Source organism: Caretta caretta, chromosome 9, assembly GCF_965140235.1.
Source record: "Caretta caretta isolate rCarCar2 chromosome 9, rCarCar1.hap1, whole genome shotgun sequence".
In the NCBI taxonomy this organism is placed as follows: Eukaryota; Metazoa; Chordata; order Testudines; family Cheloniidae; genus Caretta; species Caretta caretta.
Window position 1 is genome coordinate 62811460 of NC_134214.1, and position 16112 is coordinate 62827571.

The 16112-nt window shown below is 44.6% G+C and overlaps 1 protein-coding gene across 2 annotated transcripts in view; it reads left to right on the forward strand.

Annotated features, from left to right (window-relative positions):
• The first annotated feature begins 1059 nt into the window (after positions 1 to 1059).
• Positions 1060 to 16112, forward strand: part of LOC125642467 (H(+)/Cl(-) exchange transporter 5) — a 90257-nt gene continuing 75204 nt past the window's right edge. Inside the window, exon 1 of one of the 2 annotated variants that reach the window (XM_048863883.2) lies at positions 1060 to 1260. The gene's annotated coding sequence lies outside the window, so the exon portion shown is untranslated. The remainder of the gene's footprint in view (positions 1261 to 16112) is intronic. The other variant, XM_048863884.2, reaches the window with a different exon arrangement.

A 16112-nucleotide genomic window follows, 5' to 3' on the forward strand; every position in this document is an offset into this window, starting at 1 on the left:
GCCAGAGACAGTAACATCTGCAGTGGGGCTTAGGTCTACCTAACTACTGTCCACGGAGTATGAATAGTTGCCTGACAAGTTGTGACAGGTGTTGGTCTGGCACACCTGCTCACTGTGTAATGAGCATGGCAGGGCAGTGCACCAAGCATGCAAAGGAGGATGGGTGGCAGTGAATCTCAGAGGCCTGGTGAGTAGTTATTACAATGCCAGAGCACTCTGAGTGATGTAAAGAAACTCTGAGAGAGTTCAGGTGTCTGGGAAGAAGCTCTGGAGACAGTGGGACTTCTCTGGAAACGGGTGAATGCGTAAGTGCTGGAACTAGCGGTGCTGGGGTGCTGCCGCACCCTCTGCTTGAAGTAGTTTCCATTATATTCAGGGTACATAGTTTATAGTTTGGTTCATTGGCTCTCAGAACTCCCACTCTACAAATTGTTGCAGCACCCCTGGGTGTATGGTCTCTACCTCTGACAGAGTGACTGATTTTTAACCATTCCAGGGCAGGGTGAGGCTGGGGATATATGGACAAGTGGGACTGTGGGCGAGCTGTACAGTGTCTCATTTAAGCTGGAGACGGATCCATGCTGCATCAGCAGAAGGCAGATGCTGGGGGGGGGGGGGGGAGAATCTGGATTTGGCTCTTTATAAAGCTAGAATCCAGCTGTGAAATTTGGCAGAGATGTGGCTTCCACCCATCCCGCCCTGTGCTAGGCCTGATGAGAGACAGTTTGGGCCCTGAGAGCTCATGTAAGCTGCTCCCCCCGCCATTTCACTTTATTTACACACATGTTATGTTTGGGGAGTACCCTGAGCTCGGGCCCCAGTACAATTATCCCCCCTTTGCCTGTGCCCATAACACCCACAAACTCCTGTCCGCCTAACCCTCTCTACCCCATGATTGAGGAGAGGATGGGATGAGGGATAGACGCTGATTCCTCTGCTATACACCAGGCAGGCTGCAGAAGGTGCCTGAGCATGGTGCCTCCCTGCCAACACCAAAGATGGCGGAACAGCGGCTTCACGGGGCGCACTGCTGCTGCGCCAGCGCGCCTCCCTTCCCCAGCCGGGAGCTGGCGGCAGCGCGCTGGTTTCCTGAGAAGGGAAGGTGGGTGGTAGCGCCCGGGATGGAAGCGCCTGCGACGGTCACTTGAGCGGCTTCCCACCCCCGCCGCGAATGGAGTCTCCCTCCTGCAGGTACAGCGCTGCGGGGAGCCGGGCGGCCCGCTGAGACACGCCTTCCCGGGGCCGCTGGCCCCCCGAGAGGTGAGCGCCCCGCTACGCCCGGCCTCCGAGCAGCCCCCGGGGAGACCCCCAGCCGGCCGCTGGCCCGGGCAGGGTGCTGGGCATTGCGGAAAGGAAGGGGAGGGGCCCCGGGGCAGGCGATTGGGGGTGGGGGGAGGCTGGAGGGGCCCCGGGGCAGGCGATTGCGGGTGGGGGGAGGCTGGAGGGGCCCCGGGGCTGGCGATTGCGGGTGGGGGGAAGCTGGAGGGGCCCCGGGGCAGGCGATTGGGGGTGGGGGGAGGCTGGAGGGGCCCCGGGGCAGGCGATTGGGGGTGGGGGGAGGCTGGAGGGGCCCCGGGGCTGGCGATTGCGGGTGGGGGGAGGCTGGAGGGGCCCCGGGGCTGGTGATTGCGGGTGGGGGGAGGCTGGAGGGGCCCCGGGGCAGGCGATTGCGGGTGGGGGGAAGCTGGAGGGGCCCCGGGGCAGGCGATTGCGGGCGCGGGGAAGCTGGAGGGGGTCTGAGGTATTGGAGACCCCCTTCCCCTCTGGCCAGTGCCGCCTCTTCAGTGACCGTGCTGGCATGCGGGGTGTCAGCGGTGCAGGTTCCCTTCTCCCTAGCAGAGGGCAGCAGGGTCCAGGCGTGTGCTGGGCAGGTTAGGCGGCAGTACGCTCTTCGAGCTGCGCGTTATCTTGAAGCTAGCCAAATCTCTCTGCAGATGCTGTCTCAGCAGCGAGCCCCTGTCCCTGATAAACGGCCCAGGTCGATCACCTGGTATCGTGTCCTTCCAGATGTGTCACAGAGCTGGACTGGGATCTTCAGTGGTGCTTTGTGCAGGGGGGTGGCTTAGGCTGCTGCAGGTGGGGTGCTTGGGGCAAAACCAGAGTGGCCTGTTGAAAATTGTCTTGTCACATGGTGCTGGCTGTTTATTTGACACCCTTTCATGAACAGCTATGGATGCATCACTCCCCTGATGTTCGTTTCCAGTGTAAGCAGCCGTTGTAGTTGCCACAGGGTTGTCATGGGATCACATATGGGCAAGTAGGTTGTTTTGCAGACCAGCTACCTGCTTATACACAATCATATTGGCAATCCCTTAAAGTGGTCCCCATCACTGAAAAGTTTGGGGCCCATTTGCTTTATACATACTTTGAAGTCCTCTTAAAAAATATAAGACCTGCAGCAGCTTTCTGGTTTGCCTGGGCATAGGGAACATTTTGCATTTACAGTTCAGACTCCATATAGTGTGTCAGAAAGGGTGTGGCTCTTGTGTGAATTCTTACAGGAACCAAGTAACTGCTTCTAGGATGGAAAGTTTTAGCTGTAAATGGGACTCTGGGGTCTTGTGATAGGTTCCTAAGTTCCTTAGTCAGGTGTTGAGCAAAGCGGCAAAAAGGTCATTTATGAAACCTTTTTTCATTTATCTCAAGGTGTAATATAGTATCTTTCATTTAACATATGCCTAGACCTATATCGTAGGGATATGTACTGCCTGCTCTTGTAATAACTGTGTGCTTGCTATATGAAACTGATCAGCAGTAGTGAACATCCTTGTGAAATTCATGGATACTTTGCCTCACCGTGTTCTCAGGACACACACAGCTCAGTTTGTGGTGGGCTGTACTTTAAAAAAAAAAAAAAAATTAGGTCAGGGAGACAGTTATGAATGTTGTTGTGGTGGAGAGCTTTACCAAATAGGAAACACTGCAAAACCTTCCTAAAGGTAGTCAGACTCATTTAATCTCCTCTGGAAGCTCATTTCACAACTGAATCCCTTCAGCTGAGTTCTTTGTCCCCAGCTGCCTCAAGATGCTTTCAAGGCTTTGTGGTCTGCAACTCTCTGGTTCATATATGGAACTGTGGTCTCTAACAGGGTCCCAATACATTAATTTCTTTGAAGGTTAGCACTGAGGCTGTAGACTAGCATCAGAGGCAGGGTGGGAGCCCTGTGGAGGCACTGAGGCACAGGCTTGAGGTGTTTACAGCCTAAATCCTGGAGAAGGCTGACAGCTGCAATTTGCACGAGCTTGAGCCTTCACACTGTTTTCATGTTCAGATTCAGATGTGGTGAATTGCAATAATTCAATTTAGAGATGACACATACATACGTAGCTGTGACTGGTTCCTCATCTGGAAGGAAAGGGCAGAGTTCGCTAGCAAACTAAAAGAACGTTTTAGTCACTTATGCTGCCTGGTTGTCCAACTTTTGTAAAAGAAGAACTCTAAACCAGTGATATGCTTCAGCAAGTCTTTGGTAATCAATAGCTGCAACTCTGAAAACTCAGGGGTTCAACGTCTAGTAGTGATGCTTGCACTTGGAAGTGCTGTGAACTGGTATTTGCAAGTGCTGCTGCTACATCAAAGAAGCGTGGTTTGCTAATACAAGTGAAAGCATCACTACTACTTCCACATGCAACTATCACCAAGGGACAGCTCTTATAGCCTCTGGCAAATCGTTCATGGAATTTAAGTGGAGTTATACTTTAAGCACTGTGGTATTGGATCCGGAGTCAGTTTGAAGTACAGTGTGTTGAGATTCAATTAAGATTTATTGAGAGCTAAATATGTAGCCACATTTTTTGTTCTCATTTTGACAAGGTAGATTTGCTTGTACGGTAAGCAAAGGTTACTAGTTTACACTGAATGTAAATTAGTTTATAAATATAATGAAGATGCAGTGATGTTTAACAATAGCTTGTTTAACAATGTTTCTTTCAAAACAATGTGATGAATTTGTAACCTAGACACAAGTTACATTCATCTATGCACCTTTAACTCCGGGAAAATAAAACAACCAGTCAGTGTAATTAGGTAACCGAGAGGCAGTGGTAGAGAAGACTGCCATATTCCTTGGTGCTTAGAACAATGATAGCGATACAGCAGGAGATCCTGGGTTTTGTATGAAACATTGGAAACAGCCTTTCAATTGATGCTTCTTTTTAAAGCAATCCAATTTCCTTATTTTTCTGCACCCCGAAGAGTGTGTAAGTCTTCTGCAGAGGTGGCATTATCAGAGGAAACTGAAGTGACTTAGGTAAGGAATATCATAAAGACTTTACGTTTATGTATGGCTGGCAGCAGAATGTACTCTTATTGCTATGAAAATGCAATTTGAGCCGTTAAACCCTTCATGGGTTTACAAATGAGTTTCTAGGTCACACTTTTCCTTTGCAGTTAAATATTTCACCATTTGCCTCTCCTGGGCTGTGGGATGACAGATTGTAGCAAGAAAGGATTTAAAACTTTCTCCTTTTAGCTTCTTGTCTAAGCATTGGCTTCACAATAAGTGGTGTGAAAATTGAATATTTCCTTTCCTTCACCCCCAGACAAGTACGTAAAGTTATTGTAGAACTTTAGGTAGTGAAGCTGTTTCTAGGCCAGGCTTTATTTAGGGAGTGAGATCTAATAAAGACTTCATCGTACATAACAGAGTGAAGAGCTAAGTTTAAACTAAACAATAATATGTTGACTCATCAGTTAAAGTTTTGACAGAGCTTCCCTTAAAAGATTTTTTTAAACACATACACTCCTCTTTGGGACAGGTCACTTTCTGTATACAAATTCTCACATTCAGTCTTTTCCCAGAAGAAATTTTGTTAAAAAAAAAAGGGGGGGGTGGGGTGAGAAAATCTGGATTTGTGCTGGAAATGGCCCACCTTGATTATCATACACATTGTAAAGAGAGTGGTCACTTTGGATGGGCTATTACGAGCAGGAGAGTGAGTTTGTGTGTGGGGGGGCGGAGGGTGAGAAAACCTGGATTTGTGCTGGAAATGGCCCACCTTGATTGTCATACACATTGTAAAGAGAGTGATCACTTTAGATAAGCTATTACCAGCAGGAGAGTGGGGTGGGAGGAGGTATTGTTTCATGGTCTCTGTGTATATAATGTCTTCTGCAGTTTCCACAGTATGCATCCGATGAAGTGAGCTGTAGCTCACGAAAGCCTATGCTCAAATAAATTGGTTAGTCTCTAAGGTGCCACAAGTACTCCTTTTCTTTTTGCAAATACAGACTAACACGGCTGTTACTCTGAAACCTGTTAAAAGTTGGTCAATCAGATCAGGAGTCTGTTATGGGACTTTGAATAAGTATGTGTTGTATTCTTTAAGTTTAAAAACCTCTTGTCCTCTGATAATTCAGGCTGCTTGATATCAACACTTCACACTTGTTTTATGCACTTTACCACAATTGGAACTAACAAACAGGATATTTTTTGCCCTGTTGAAATATGAACCGTTTTAATTTATTACAAGTTGACTTTTCTATAGTCTCCACATTTTAAATTTCAGTTGGAAGCCTGGCAAATATCACCCACTTAGGGCTTATCTACATGGTGGGGGAGTGCATACTATGGGGTGTGATTTCTAAAGCACACTAACCTTTTTACATAGACCAATTAATAGACCTTTCTGGTGTGCATTACAGGTTCCCTAGTGCACTTTCACATAGCGCTGTTTGAAATGCATCTGATGAAGTGAGCTGTAGCTCACGAAAGCTTATGCTCAAATAAATTTGTTAGTCTCTAAGGTGCCACAAGTCCTCCTTTTCTTTTTGCGAATACAGACTAATGCGGCTGCTACTCTGAAACTTGTGCTATGTGAAAGTGCACTCTGGAACCTTTAGTGCACACCAGAATGGTCTACGTGAACCAATTAGAATCATAGAATATCAGGGTTGGAAGGGACCTCAGGAGGTCATCTAGTCCAACCCCCTGCTCAAAGCAGTCCAACCCCCTGCTCAAAGCAGGACCAATCCCCATCCCAGCCAGGGCTTTATCAAGCCTGACCTTGAAAACTTCTAAGGAAGGAGATTCCACCACCTCCCTAGGTAACACATTCCAGTGCTTCACCACCCTCCTAGTGAAAAAGTTTTTCCTAATATTCAACCTAAACCTCCCCCACTGCAACTTGAGACCATTACTCCTTGTTCTGTCGTCTGGTACCACTGAGAACAGTCTAGATCCATCCTCTTTGGAACCCCCTTTCAGGTAGTTGAAAGCAGCTATCAAATCCCCCCTCATTCTTCTCTTCTGCAGACTAAACAATCCCAGTTCCCTCAACCTCTCCTCATAAGTCATGTGCTCCAGCACCCTAATCATTTTTGTTGCCCTCCGCTGGACATTTTCCAATTTATCCACATCCTTCTTGTAGTGTGGGGCCTAAAACTGGACACAGTACTCCAGATGAGGCCTCAACAATGTCAAATAGAGGGGAATGATCACGTCCCTCGATCTGCTGGCAGTGCCCCTATTTATACAGCTCAAAATGCTGTTAGTCTTCTTGGCAGTAAGGGCACACTGTTAACTCATATCCAGCTTATTGTCCACTGTAACCCCTAAGTCCTTTTCTGCAGAACTGCTGCCTACCCATTCGGTCCCTAGTCTGTAGCGGTGCATGGGATTCTTCCGTCCTAAGTACAGGACTCTGCACCTGTCCTTGTTGAACTTCATCAGATTTCTTTTGGCCCAATCCTCTAATTTGTCTAGGTCCATCTGTATCCTATCGCTACCCTCCAGCGTATTTACCACTCCTCCTAGTTTAGTGTCATCTGCAAACTTGCTGAGGGTGCAGTTCATGCCATCTTCCAGATCATTAATGAAGATATTGAACAAAACTGGCCCCAGGACCAACCTGTGGGCTCTCCGCTTGATATCGGCTGCCAACTAGACATTTAATAATTAACAGGCAAAATGTCAGCATGCTTTAGAATTCACACCTTTGCAGTGCATACCCCCCACAGAGGAATTACCCCATTGTATAGCCTGACTCTTAATCTCAGTGTTAAGTGTCAGTACCTCTACTTGATGAAATAGTTTTCAAAATATAAACTGATCGTTAGGTTTGGACCATAAACCTGATGGTGATTTTTTTTCCCCCTCTCCCAGAGAATATACACTGATTAATCTTGCTTATTTTTCCTAAAATAAAATCAATCACCTCCAGAACTGTGGTTTCAGTGTCAGATCTTCACTGCCCTACCTGGGGAAAAATGGTGACCAAAGAGCTTAAGGGAAAAACATAGCATCATAGTATTCCCTGAATACCAGGACAAGCAGCTGTCTTTTGAGCTACTGCCACACTGTGTTGTCATCTCTCCTGCCCCACATTGTGCATCATGTCTGACTTGGAGGGGCCATATGTGGGGATGACCTTACCAGCAATGTAGCAAATTTTGATGTAGAGTCTTGGCCTAAGGCTGGTTCCTGAGTGATATCAGGTCATTCACAAAGATGATCAACCAGCCTTCAAAAGGTAATGATTTTCACTTACTGACTTGGGTTGTATTTCATGTAGTGACCTAGAGGTGATAGACTTTGTATCCCATAACTAGGGCTTTTGTTTTTCAGGGTATATTTAATTTTGTGGGGCAAGGGTGGTTATTTTTAGCAATTTTTGAGTTCTAGGTAGATGTCCAAAACTTTGGTGTTTTTTTTTATTTTGTGGGGGGTGGGCTTTCTCTTTGTATATTCTGTAATGAGTAACTGCTTTAATTTGCCTGATTGCTCTTTAATGTAGTTCTGTTTCATCATCAGGGTCTGTGTGGAACAGTTAATATGCAAAATGTTGGTGCAGTTCAGAAATCACACCCCATAGTGCGCATTACTGTAGGTGTAGACAAGCCCTTAGATACAAGTAACCATTTCTGATGTTTTTCCTGGCATTTATTAGATAAATGTCAGTTTCTTTTTTTGTATTGTGGGTCTTTTATTGGTGTTACCGGTTAAAACCAAAAAGCAGATGCCTTACCCAAAACCCATCCCTGAAGCTGTTCAGTTTCCCTTGTTCTCTTCTAAGCAAGTTCACTTTTATTTTTATGCTACACTGATAGCATAAGAATGAAAGGAGAATTCACTGAACCTGTGGAGGGGAATCTGAAGCAAATGAAGTGTGGTAAATGCCCCCCTTTTAACACATTAACCTCTCTTCAGTATAAATGTTCCAGGTGAACACTGGCTATCAGACTAGAAAACTTGGAGTAACAATTAGATCAAACAGCCCCCTGTAATGTGGACTTTCAGAGTAAACATACATCTGATCCTGCACTACAAATCGGTGTCAGAGTGCATCTCAGCAGCAGAGAAGAACATTCTGTTCTCAGTTTCTCTGATCCTGTTGGATGTGCAATAATGGTAGTGCTGGTGGTCTTGTAAGATCAGCTGTCTGAAGAGAAAATCCCTCTGAAAAGGGAGCACGTAGGTTTACTTAGCAATATTTGGGATATGGGTGAGTAAGGTTCACCCATTAAACTTTGGATATTGTCACTGTCTCATTAAAGGCTATAACACTTCTTACATGGCAGACTGACTAATCTCAAAGCACATAATTCAAGTCTCTCAAGTTTACTTCTGTTGCAAGCACTCAGGGACAAAATTCAAATGCCCTGGGACCAAGTACCAAAAAATCAGGGATAATCTCTTGTGTGGGGACTGGGGACACTCTAACAGCCCTTAAGTGTGCTTATTTAAGGAGGTCGTTTTAAAAGGAAGTGAAACTGATACTGTATTTTGTGCTGTTGAAGTTCCTATCTTTAAAACCTTCCTTAATGTGATGTTGACCCAAGAATTATTTTTGCAAGATCAGGGACTTTCCTGACATCTCTTTTTAGCGAACAGTAAATTACAATTGTAATTTAATATGTGAAGTAGAAAATCAGATTTCTTGGATTTTATCAGGACTGTTGCTATATCAAATGAATAAAGCATTTCACCTAATACTCTAATGCAAAATATGATCACCAAGCTGTGCTCCAAAATTGTAATACAGGTAGCACCTACAATACAGTTGATTGTCTGTCTATTCTTTTGTATAGCTCCCAATGTCCAAGGAAAAGCAGGGAATAGATATCAACAGGGAATCTTAATGTACCCAGTGTGGTGATGCACTATTTTGGAACCCAGAAAACTATCTTTTAAGAGGGCTACAAAGAAATTGGCCCATCTGTAAATACCAGGCCAGGTTTCTAATTACACAATTTTCCACTGAGTTTTCTCTTTGTAGTTTATTTGTGTTTCTGTACGTAACTTATTGTCTGTAACAGCATCATATGTCTTCACCTACATATGGAAGAAATGTTTGTGGGTATAACAGAGGTTTCAGAGTTTTCCTGAGTCTGCACACAGCTCCGGTGCTGCTGCTCCTCATTGATTTGCCAAGTAGAGTGAAATTAACAAAACTCCAGTCTATTTTACTGTTACTTCTCAGAACCTTTTTGGCAGAAGTGAAACATCCTGCTGATTCTGGTTCTCTTTGAGAAACCTCTGAGCAACAGCATCAGAAGGAGGTGCTGGAATTATTCACAGTAGAAAGAGGACCCAAAACCAGACTAGGATGGGGTAGCGTAGCAGACACCTCTTTTCCTCCCACTTTCATCCTTGCAGCAACCATTCTTTGCAGATGAGACGGCTTTATCTGTAACTGGCCCATGCCTGAAACGTTCACCTGGAAGTTATTAGAATCACCACAAATCTCACCACCTTTTGAAATATAAACTGTATATCTTTGACCTTACCGTCACAAAGTAGCAAAATAAACTGATCTGGGAGTAGAGGATGAAGAGTAGACTGATTCTTTTGTTTACTGACGGAATGTGTACATGCATTTAGGTGAGAGTGGTAGAAATTTCTGGCTAGGACCTTCCCTTCAAAGTGGGTAGGGGCTCTTGGTGGGGTGAAAGAGGCACAAAGCTCTTTCTCCTTTTCAGTACTGAAAGAGGGGTGAAACTTCAATCTGATAAATGTCTACTAGCTAGATGCTGCTACAGCTCCCAAGCAGATCTCGGGTTATCTCTACACTAGAATTCCTAGCAGCTGTTGTCAAGGTGCCTGTACCTCACTGTAGCATGCCCTTTCCCTAATCTTCTGTATCTGCATTTGGGCTCGTAGGTCCTTTTTCTAGGAAGTGCCTGGCAAATTTTTCAAGCCATGGTTATAACCTTGTCCTGCACTATTGCCGGGTAGGTTGGGCATAAAATTACTGTGCTTTCTGTGGCCACTTAACTTAGTGAAGTGAGCACTAAAAGTAAAGTTTACGTATCTTCTGTTTGTAAATAAATGTAATAAATATTCTTATTGCTTGAACAATAGTTGAGTTAAAAAATAATCACTATATCTTAGCCACCACATCACACTCATGATGAATTGCTTATCCACTGTGACCCTAAGTCCACTTCATAATCTCAGCTTTCCAAAATACTCTCCACTAAGTGTGATCTATGTTCCTGGCTTCTAGCTGTACAACGTACATCTGGATGTGTTAAAACATGGTGTTCAGAAGAGTCCAGTTTTCCAAGCAATTTTGATTGCTCCGTAGAACTGTATCACTTGCAAACTTCAGCAGCAATGATTTTGTAGTTTTATTTCCAGATAATTGATAGAGCTGGAATAGCACTGAACCAAGAACAGTTCTCTGGGCAGCTTTAATAATAAAAACACTTACTGGGTGATGTAATTGTAAATGGGGAATTTTTCCCCCTATGCCACTGAGTGGTGTGCTTATTTCCTATAACAAAAAGTAGTGGAATTAAAAAAGTTAGTAAACGACCATTGTCTCTCCATTACCAAACTTGATTTCTGTTGTCTCATATTGGAAGTACTACTTGTAGCAAGTTATTGGGAGGTTGTACTTCACTGTCATGCTGGGTTTTTCCTTTTTCCTTACATAACAGCGTTGGTTATTCCTTCTATTAAAATAGAAGTTATTTTGCTAACTCAACTGCATTTCAGAAACCGGAGTCATTACATTTTTGGCTCAAATTATGAGGCAGTGTTTTTGATCTAAATAAATACCTTGAGTAATTCCCTAGCCTCACTCTCCCTGATTCAGATTTGATTCAGTTTTATTGATTTGTGCAAAAAATAAGGTTGTGTATAGCTAAGGGGCAAGGCTGCAGCCCTGGTATTTCAGAAAGTGGTACTGCTTTCTGGTAGTATAGCTATAATACTGACATGTCACTGGCTTTGATCTTTGCTAGCATTTTCAGCTGTGAGGCACTCCTGCAGTTGTTGCATTGCAACCTACAATTAGGAAATTGGGTCTCTCTCTTACTGGATAAACAGTTGCTGTTCATGTACAACTTGTTTAAATACAATGAATGGAATGCATTTATTTGCAAGATTTAAAGATGGGGAGGAGGGTCTAAAACATTGGTTGATCAGATTGCATAACTGAAAAGATTTTTTTTTTAAACACTTGGTAGCTAACCTTTCATTTACTGGGCTAACAGTTGAGGTTAAGGACTCCAGGAGCTTGATGTCAGATGGGTCATCGCCTTTGTCTGGCTTTTCCATTGTTGTACCTGAAGTGTTAGCAGTGGGCATCACCCAAGGGGCATAGTTGAAATACCGATACCTAGTCAATATTCCTTACTTCAGATACAGAAATGATACATGCATACAAATTGGATAATCACATTCAGTAAATTATAACCTTTTCAATGATCTTTTACAAGACCTCTCTTGCATAAAGTACATCTGTTATGTCATTTTCATATCATAAGCATATTTTAATAAAGATTAAGGAGTGAAACATCACAACATACCGTATTAAGGCTGTAGAACAGGGATACAATTAATATGCGTAACTTAATATATACACATCCCATATACCCAGCTGCCCCTCTACCGAGCCATTACTATTTGGGCAGCTTCTTGCGGGTGTCTTGGAAGAAGTGAGTCTTGAAGGAATGGGTAAAGTAAATTCTAACTTTTCATTTAAAAATCCATCTTTGCAAGAGGCTGTGTTCTCTCGTTATGCTTTTCTTTGTATGTATTCAGTCTGGAATGCAAGCAAAAGTTTTATAGCAGCTGATGTTACCATCAGGCTGGTTTTAAAACTAATCCAGCTGGTTTCTTTCTCCCTCAAAACCACCAATAAACCAGGTGCCAGACTACAGCAGAAGCCAAACTTTTTAGCTCCAGCTAGCAGTCTTGCTTATTCCCAAACATCATATGCCAAACCACCCACTCTCCTTAATACCTCTTTGTAATCTCCTGTTTTGCATTCAGCAATGTCTGAGATGTGGGTCAATGTATGGGAGTGTGACGGAGACAGCAAGAATTTATATTTGCAAGGTCAGAGTGGCAGTACATTGGATTAAGTAGTAACAGGCCACTGGTAGAGTAGAAGGTGACACCTTTGGGGACAGACTTATCAACAGTTGGTAGTTAGATTTCAGTGTCTAATGGCAAGTCTTGGGATGGGATACACAAAGTGTGTATAATAAGTATTTTGCATCATGCTCTTAATTATTCACATTTGAAATGTTGATTGGCACACCTTTCATAATGCAGAGTGGGTTCATATGCACAGCTATTGCAACTGTGCTTCTAAAGTACTACAAATCCTGGTTTTGGAAGATTAGATTTTGAATGTCTCTCCTGAGGATGGGACTACAGGCAGTTTTTCAATTTCTCAAATGTAGTTTGGAAAGTGATCAAAGACAAAACAGATGAGGCAGTTCCTAGAAAGACCCCTGTGAGTATACTACTTGATACAAACTAATCACAATAAGGTAAACTTGGGCATTTGGCATGTAAGGTTAATACAGGGAATTGGAAATCTCATAATCTGTTTTACTCAAATATATTATGGGCCCATTATTGTCACGGTGCAGAAGTTTGTACAGTTCTTAAACAGTTCTGTAGGCAAACCTCTTACAAGTGTCAAACAGAACTAAAACAAATTAAGATCTTAAGCATTAATACTACTCGGTGTTTGCTGTAGTGGGGTTGGCAGTACCTAAACACCATCAATCATCGCAAGTAATTTGAGATTTTTCTTTGAAATGTCTGGTTTGATTTTGAACACCTGGTTATTTGTGACATTGGGGTGTGTGTGTGGAAACAGAAGGGTCTTAATGATCTTCATTTTTTTTTTAAACACTTGGTAGCTAACCTTTCATTTACTGGGCTAACAGGCTTCTTGCCTCCCACCCTTAAACCTTCAAGGATCCATATCAGTGGTGGGTAACCTGCAGCCCATCAGGGTAATCTGGTTGCGGGCCGCGAGACATTTTGCTGACGTTGACTGTCTGCAGGCATGGCCCCCCGCAGCTCCCAGTGGCTGTGGTTCACCGTTCCTGGCCAATGGGAGCTGTGGGAAGTGGCGGCCAGCACGTCCCTGCAGTCAACGTCAGCAAAATGTCTCATGGCCCACAATCAGATTACCTGATGGACCACATGCGGCCCATGGGCTCCATATAGCAGCCTCTGGTCTTCTGACCAAGGACTGGATGCCTCTGTAATTGGCTTTAGGGAGGGAGGTGTACTAAAGAGCAAGATGAAGCAATGCCTTCCTTTCTTCCCCAAGGCTTCCACAGCATTTCTGCTTTTAATACTTTGTATCCTTGTTCTATAGAGCTTACTTTGTCAGTGCCAGAAGTCCAGTTTTAGAAGCCAATTGACAAGATTTAATTCACTTGCACAAGAGTGGCACAGTATTTCCATTGCAGTCAAAAGAAGGGTGCCATCGATTGCACCCACATACTATAGCGATGGGAGCCATTTGGGGTACGTCTACACTGCAGTGGAGAGCGAGATTCCCAGCCTGGGTAGCACTCGTGCTAGCTTAGCTTGAGCTAGTGCGCTAAAAATAGTCTTGTTGATGTTGCCATCTGGGCAGCTGCTGGGGCTCTGAAGTCCACCTGACTGAGTCTCCACCAGAGCTGCAATGTCCACACTGCTATGTTTAGCATGCTAGCTGGAGCCCTGCTTGTGCAGGTCTATGTACCTGGACTGAGAGGCTCACTCCCTGCTGCAGTGTAAAGATACCCTTACATACCTAGATCTACACCTGGGTGGTTGGAAATAGGCAACTTCCTGTATTGCTACATTTGAAGGGTTTTATTGAGTCCATGTTCCTTGATTCAGGTTCTTACTACAGCTGTGTTTAGTCCAGTTTTGTCTTTATTGGTTTCTTAAGCTTTAGTAGCAAGCTCTTTAAGAGAAGTAAGCATAGTAAATGAATCACATGCAGTGTTCACAGCTTAGTCCTATGGTGCGAAAAATGGGCAAGTCTTTTCTGGATTAATGCAGCGCTTTGGGCAGTTTCAGGCAGCCTAGAACTGCATCCAGAAATACCTGTTTACAGTAGATTTCAGATGAGGTGAGACTGTTGGTGGGGTCAATAGATCAATAGGCTTTTCTGTGACAGAAAAGGGTGAGAATGTGATGTTGGTGAAGGGAAAATCCTTGTTTTTTGTTTGTTTGTTTTGTTTTTTTAAACAGCATTATGGTCTGTGTAGTGCTTTTTAGTCAAAAAGGACTGTTCCCCACCCCACCGAGCCTGCATTTAAACTGGACATAATTCAGTGAGGAACAACAGATAAGGATTACCATAGCGCAGCAGTGAAACATTATGAAATGTGATTTCTACTGAGTATGCATCTTATTGATCCCCTTTTAAGATTTGGAATTACTTTTAATACAGTGGAACCACATTTATCCAATTTAATTGGGACTGGGGTCAAATCAAAGTGATTAAAAATCTGGATGATCTGGAGAATGGGCAAAGAGCTTCAGCCCTGGGTGGTGGGGCTCGGGCTGCCTGCCCTAGGCAGCAAGGGCTCAGGGTTCAGCTGAAACTGGAGCCCTGCTGTCCAGGGCTGTCTGCCGGAGCCCCGGTTCGGTTAATATGGAGAGCTGGATAATGGAGGCTGTGATGGTATGGACCCCTTGGGAAGTCACCTGATGTACTGAGATACCACTGAGTCTATCTGTTCTGCCTGTGATGACCCCGTTTAACCTGTCTTGCTGAGCCAGGCTCTTGAAACCTCCTCTAACACAGTGGTTTTCAAACTGAGGGTGGCGACCCAGTGCTGGGTCGCGGAATGGAAGGCACTGGGTCGTAGCGGCTCTGGTCAGCGCCACCAACTGGGTCGTTAAAAGTGCCATTGACGGTGCTGCACAGCTAAGACAGGCTAGTTCCTACGTGTTCCAGCACTGTGTTGCACCCCAGAAGCGGCCAGCAGCAGGTCTGGCTCCTAGGTGGGGGGATCACGCGGCTCCTCATGCTGCTCCCACCCTGAGCACCAGCTCCGCACTCCCATTGGCTGGTTCAGATTGTGCATCTAAAAATCTATGCAAGGCTTTTTTTAGAGATGTGATTTTTATAATCTTCAGCAACATACTAATAAAATATTTTTAAAGCAAATTTTAAACTAAGGTCCTGTAGACTAACATGTTCTGAGTAAATATTACAGTAATGCACTCCTGTTTTTGTCACTAAAGTCAGAAACTGACGGTATATACCTAGGGGTTGGCAAATGCCTGTGAAATGGCTTCATTACCACTTGAATGGCTCTTTAACAGTTTCAATCTTATGCTAATAGGTCTGGCAGGCTAGAAGGCTTTTTCACTTTTAAAAAGAAAAGGAGTACTTGTGGCACCTTAGAGACTAACAAATTTATTAGAGCATAAGCTTTCGTGACCTTCAGCTCACTTCATCGGATGCCTTCGGAGGAAGATATAGTGGGGAGATTTTATATACACAGAGAACATGAAACAATGTTACTAGATTCCCTCCAGAGGAAGACTCACTAGGCTGCAGCAGCTAGCTGTGGGAGCCTGCAGGAAGGGTCAGAACAGGGATAGGAAGAGGCGGTAGGGTGGACGCTAAGACCCCAGGTACCCCAAATTTTCGGGTGCCCTATGCAGCCGCGTATGCCTAAGGATGGCCCTGCCTGTGGGCGAGATCTGTGCAGAGCTGCCTGTGCACCATTTCTGGGATGCAGCGCATTCCGCGGTGCCAGGACAGACTGGAAGCCTGACTCTGCACCCCGGCTGCACTGCTGACCAGGAGCTGCCAGAGGTAAGCTCGAATTCTAACCCCACGCCCCAAACGCCTACCTCATCCCTGAGCCCCACTCAAATCCAGAGCCCCCTTCTGCACCCCAAACC